Raw genomic sequence first — 6,655 nt, 5'->3', positions numbered from 1 at the left:
CACACACCGTTAACAAAAAACAGGACACAGAAAATTTGAACATAGTTTATGCCGGCTTACTCCACAATATCAAAATATTGTACACTCCTAGTCAGAACCAATAGCCAAAACAAACACGGAAAACACACCAATACTACAACATCTCTGTAACACACTCACACATAGGTAGGGGGGGTACTGTCAATAATTGTCGCTACCAAGAAAGTGGTGGTTACCAATACGAGCTTTATACGAAAAGGGAAAGTAAAACACGAAAAGTACCGCGTAAACAAGCTCGGGTTCCACTGTCCAAATTGACCGTTGGTTTTATCCAGATTACCCGGATGAATACCAATCAGAAACAGTGAGTAACACATGATTGAGTACATAAACAAGTAACTTAATCTAAATTATTCACAGACAAACGACACTAACGACAGTTTACACTTTGACTAAAACTACACTGGACGAGAAACAATCTTTCTTAGTACGTATTTTAACAGCTATTATTTAGTCATGGGCTAACAAAAATAAATTTTAGATTCCCTGAAGAAGACCCCATAGAGGGTTGAAACGTTGGATACGAGAAAATAAGCGTTGTTTCGAATTTTCCCGCCAAGACCGAAAAGCCGAAAACCTAACCTTAAAATACAGTTCGTAGTTTATTCGTTCTAATGATTTTGAATATTTCAATGAATTTAATTTTTTAGTTTTAAGTTAGGATTAGTTGTTAAAAGGATTTTTTTTCTTTTTTACCCAAATGTATTCGATTAAATGCAATAATGTAAAACAATTTGAAGTAAATAAATGAATTAGAGATGGGCTTATTTGAGCGAACCGTTCTTATGAACCGGCTCAAGCTAAAAAACGAATGAGCGACCGCTCAGAAAAAATGAGCGGCGGTTCATTTTGTGAACCGGTTCTTTTCAAAGAACCGTCAAATCAATGAGCGAGTCGAAGAACGAACCGAACGAGAGCGAATGAGCGAGAGCAAATGAACGGAAAGAACGAACGGAGCGCTTGATTAGCGTCGCTCGCGCCGTCGTCGACGTCGTCGAACGGCGTCGTTTTCGCTCGCTCTTTCGTTATTTCGCTCTCACTCATTCGTCCTCGTTCGGTTCGTTCTTCCACGCACTGGTGGTGACGGTGCTGTGGAGAAAAGAGGGGAAACTAGGTTCTCACCGGTCGCCTCATGTTCCAACATTATGGCGCACTTTATGCTTGTTGCTAGCCCGTGTCGGGCGCCTGTGATTTTGAATCAGCTGACTGTCGCCCGATGTTGCTTGATCTCATTATGCAAATATCGATACATTTCTCAAATGTTATGTACATGAAGTTGTTACACGCATTCGAACATAGTTCGTATGTTAGTTTGCGGTTTTAATCCATGTATTGGACCGTTTATGATTTAAAATGTAATTAACCACAGCACATCGCACAAACTTGGTTCTCTTTTGTGGTAATTGTTCAATAGTTTTCTTAATGCATTTTTTTCTGATCATCTTTTTTGACGCTTCTTTTGATCATTCATTTGCTGTCATTGATAAAAGTTGTTCTTATTAAACAAAAAAAAAACGTAAAACGTTTATATTCAAAATGCTTTCCAAAAAAGGATAAAGCAAATCGAAGATTTTCTATGTTTCATGGACGATCTCCAATCTGTTCAGAATAAGTGCGATGAAAACATATATTTTTTAACTATCAATCAACAAAAATCAAACGAAGCGTGACACTCATGGACACTCGATTGGTCGTTTGAAAAAATTCAAATATCAAGAGCAGATGCTTCAGTTCATTCCAGTCTACTTTCTGACTTTGAGCGAAATGAGCGGATGAGCCGTTCAAAAGAGCCGCTCATTTAAATGAGCGAACGAAAATGAGCGGCTCACAGAAATGAGCGGTTTTACCCACCACTAAAATGAATGTGAACAGTTAATAAGAAAACGAAAAATATAACAAAGCATGTAGCCATACCACTTAGAACGTAAATGAAATGTAATTATTATAAGAATGTTTAATAAAGACATATTTAATTTCAAAAAATAATTAGAAAGGAAAATCAATGTAGTTTCAAATCTGCAATAACGCAGAAGCGTTTTTGCCTTCCTCACCTCACTGAGGCAAGGCTATAAAATCACTCAAAAATTGAACTTTTTAAATAAGCCTCCCAGATATACCTTTACGTATACATATCGACTCAGAATCAAATTCTGAGCAAATGTCTGTGCGTGTGGATGGACGTAGAATTTTTTTTCTCACTCACTTTTCTCGGAACTGGCTGGACCGATTTTGTCCGGATCTATGTTTTTGGATTTGCCTTCAGGTTCTTTAAGTCTTTTTTAAATTTCATCCGGCTTGGTGCAGTACTTTAAAAGATATGTTCGAAAAACTGTTTTGGTTGATACTAAAAAGGGTCATTATTTACATAATTTGAAAGCTCCGGCGGATAGCTGTCGGAACTTTACGCTCAGTGCACGCACACAAACACTGCAGTGCTTTCAAATGGTTCATTAAATTTATCATACCTAGATGGCAGCACTCAGATGTATAGTGTCTTTACTAAGTAAGCGTTAGCCAAAGCTTTCGTAGTGTGTGGTTGCAAGGCTTTTAGGAGGAAGGCAGCAACCACCTTCCGGTGGATTAAGTAACGTTTTTCACGTAGAACCGAAATTTTTATTTGGAATTTCGTGTTTTTTGTAACATGACAAAGTTATTTTTGAGAGTTTTGGGGCTCAAAAAAAAAAAAAAACAATTTTCCGATGATATTAATTAGGGATTTGAAAAATTATTCCGATTATTTCAAAGTGTTCAAGGGCCAAACATTCAATACTACGCCCTTTTAAATTGTTATTCTTGGTTTAAAAATTCTGAAAATATCTTTTTCGAAAAGATTGGAAAATTTCACGAATGTTTCATATTTTTAACATTGAAAATCGGACCATTAGTTGCTGAGATATCGACATTAGAAAATGGTGGGTTGTTTGGGTAAGACTTAGAAAACATCAATTTTCCTATTTTTAAACCTTTGCATTGCAATATCTCAGCAACTAAGGGTCGTATCATTTTCAAAAAAAGTCACCTAAATATGAATTTAACTTGAAAACGGTGCAGTTTATCAAAATTTCACTAAAGTACTTTTTGATTGCAAATTTGATTTTGCATCGAAAAATGAAGCTGAAAAATTTTTGAGACCGATATTTCGATTTTTTGAAAAAATCAGTACTGATTCAAAAATTCATAACTCGGTCAAAGATTTTTTGCACAACCTGGAAATTTCTGAAAAGTTGGCATTTTATGTCCTCTAAAGCATATCAAAAAATGAAAAAAGTCAAAAATAGTGTTTTATTGCAAATCAAGTTTTAGTGATAAAAAAATAATTAAAAAATCACCAAAATTTTTTTAACCGTGTATCATTTTTTTCCAGTGTAGTCCGTATTCATACCTATAACTTTGCCGAAGACACCAAATCGATCAAAAAATTCCTTCAAAAGATACAGATTTTTGAATATTCACATATCATTTTTGTATGGACGGCTGCCAAATTTGTATGGAAAATTATATGGACAAACGAATGATGCAAAATGGCTTCTTCGGGCATACCGAAGGCACCAAAAAAGTTTCAGCCGGATTAAAAAATACAAAAATTAAAATTGAAGAAAAAAAAACCAATTTCGTAGAGAATTGCTCAGTTATAACTTGAAAATCAGCAAAGTTAAATTATATTTATTGTATTTTTTTTGCTTTTTTAGGGAGACTGGTATGAATTTTCATTCGAAATTTAGGGCAATACAATTCTGTAATTTTGTTGTGATAGTGTAAATGATGAATTGATTCGGAACTATTTAAAAAAAATTGATGATTTAGATCAAGGGCTCTTAACCTTTTGGCCCTGCATACATTAATTTTGATTTAAAGAATTGATGATAGCAAAAACCTTAAAAACTAAATTGTATGATTTGTTATAATCTTTGAATGTACAAAAATGTAATGAAATTGTGGCTTTCAATAGCACTAACTTTTGAATATGATTTAAACTCTACACCCAAAACTGGCAGCGCTAGTCCGAGAGAATGATGGTCTCGATTCGAGAGAATAGTGGTACCATTCACGGACGCAGAGAACACAGCTTGAGATGGGCGATAGAACTATTCTCTCGAGGTTCATTTGCAAAAAAAGTTCATCCGTCAAACAAAAAACCAAAAGTGTCGACAACGGGAATCGAACCAGAGACCTTTGACAAATCAATCCAATGACTTAGCTGCCTCGGCCACCACAGCTTGGTAACCAAGGAGAAGTCAGAAGTCGATGTATGACACTTGTTGGAGATTTATTGATTCAACTAACGAATGAACTCATTTGTTATGATGGTGTGAGTTGGTACCATTATTCTATCGATTTTGGCACTGAGCCCTCAATAAATTTTGAGAGAACGATTATCTCGACTCTGAATTTTGGGTGTAGTCGCTCTTTTTATTTTTAAAGTTAAAGTCCAGGAAAATTACACAAAAAAGATTTCAATATGGATTGGTTGTAGTTGTTTTGAAATATATAGTTAAAAAAACTATGTTTGGATTTCAATTTTTTGAATAAATTTACAGTTTACCCTGAAGAGGACCGACAAAACCGGTCGAAACGTCGGGCAGTTTTAATATAAACATCGCTTGATTGTTTTTAACCGATTGAGAAAGCCGACCAATCAAAACAAAACATTCCAGTCAAAAAATCCATTGCCCTATAAAAATTAAGAAAAATATACTTAGAAATACCTTAACTTTATTTTTACACTATTTTACATAAAAATAAGGTTTTTTTCAAATTCCAATTTGATTATTTTTTGAAATTATTGATTTTGCAAAATATTGGATTTGATCTGCAATTTCTATCAAAAAAATAATATTTTTCATGAATTTGAAACATGATTTTTTATGTTAAAAACTACGAAATCAATTTCCTAATAAAACGTTAGATAAATATAATTCCATTGCTAATGCTTTAACCCTTTCAGGCCTGATGGGTCATATATGACCCATACCGAAATTCGGTTGTATAAAATCACACAATGCTCAAAACATATAACATTGTTCAGCAAAGTTGTAATTTATGAGTTTCTCTACCTAGGAAAAAATGTTTGAGTGGTTGTTAATGGCCATTTTGACGACCTAGAACATCCTGAAAACCTGAAATTTGGAAACTTCAGAAAATGTTGAAGATAATTTAGGTTTACAACGATTTTTCAAAGCAAATGAAGTTTAGTTATTACCAGTCACATCCTCACGACCATTTGGGACCACTTCGATCCCTTTGGATCTCTTTTGGGATGATCTAGGTCCTCCAAAGTGTCCTGGAATACAGATCTTGGAGTCTACCGCCGTAACAACACGATTCTACCAAGTTTCCGATTATGGATCATATTCAGTGATGTCCCTGGGACCCTTTGGCAACCCTCTGAGCTATGTGGGTCACTTTTGGGATGATCTGGGTCCTCCAAAGTGTCCTGAAATACAGATCTTGGAGTCTACCGCCGTAACAACACGATTCTACCAAGTTTCCGATCATGGTTCATATTCAGTGATGTCCCTGGGACCCTTTGGCAACACTATGAGCTATGTGGATCACTTTTGGGATGTTCTGGGTCCTCCAAAGTGTCCTAGAATAAAGATCTTGGAGTCTACCGCCGTAACAACACGATTCTACCAAGTTTCCAATTATGGTTCATATTCAGTGATGTCCCTGGGACCCTTTGGCAACACTATGAGCTATGTGGATCACTTTTGGGATGTTCTGGGTCCTCCAAAGTGTCCTAGAATACAGATCTTGGAGTCTACCGCCGTAACAACACGATTCTACCAAGTTTCCGATCATGGTTCATATTCAGTGATGTCCCTGGGACCCTTTGGCAACACCATGAGCTAAGTGGATCACTTTTGGGATGTTCTGGGTCCTCCAAAGTGTCCTGGAATACAGATCTTGGAGTCTACCGCCGTAACAACACGATTCTACCAAGTTTCCAATTATGGTTCATATTCAGTGATGTCCCTGGGACCCATTGGAAACACTATGAGCTATGTGGATCACTTTTGGGATGATCTGGGTCCTCCAAAGTGTCCTAGAATACAGATCTTGGAGTCTACCGCCGTAACAACACGATTCTACCAAGTTTCCGATCATGGTTCATATTCAGTGATGTCCCTGGGACCCTTTGGCAACACTATGAGCTATGTGGATCACTTTGGGATGTCCTGGGTCATCCAAAGTGTCCAGGAATACAGATCTTGGAGTCTACCGCCGTAACAACACGATTCTACCAAGTTTCCGATTATGGTTCATATTCAGTGATGTCCCTGGAACCTTTGGCACCTTCTGAGCTATGTGGATCACTTTTGGGATGATCTGGGTCCTCCAAAGTGTCCTGGAATACAGATCTTGGAGTCTACCGCCGTAACAACAAGATTCTACCAAGTTTCCGATCATGGTTCATATTCAGTGATGTCCCTGGGACCCGTTGGAAACACTATGAGCTATGTGGATCATTTTTGGGATGTTCTGGGTCCTCCAAAGTGTCCTGGAATACAGATCTTGGAGTATACCTCCGTAACAACACGATTGTACCAAGTTTCCGATCATGGTTATGAACCATAATCGGAAACTTGGTAAAATCGTGTTGTTACGGCGGTAG

The 6,655-nt window shown here is 36.7% G+C and overlaps 1 long non-coding RNA gene across 1 annotated transcript; it reads left to right on the top strand.

Moving 5' to 3' along the window:
• The first annotated feature begins 228 nt into the window (after positions 1-228).
• Positions 229-431, top strand: LOC119769892. The gene is made up of 2 exons (XR_005278562.1): positions 229-343; positions 400-431. It is a non-coding gene; the product is annotated as an uncharacterized LOC119769892 (long non-coding RNA).
• The last annotated feature ends 6,224 nt before the right edge of the window (positions 432-6,655 follow it).

This window comes from Culex quinquefasciatus, chromosome 3 (assembly GCF_015732765.1).
Source record: "Culex quinquefasciatus strain JHB chromosome 3, VPISU_Cqui_1.0_pri_paternal, whole genome shotgun sequence".
NCBI lineage: Eukaryota > Metazoa > Arthropoda > Insecta > Diptera > Culicidae > Culex > Culex quinquefasciatus.
Note: the sequence above shows the minus strand (reverse complement) of the source record. Positions and strands in the feature narration are given on the sequence as shown.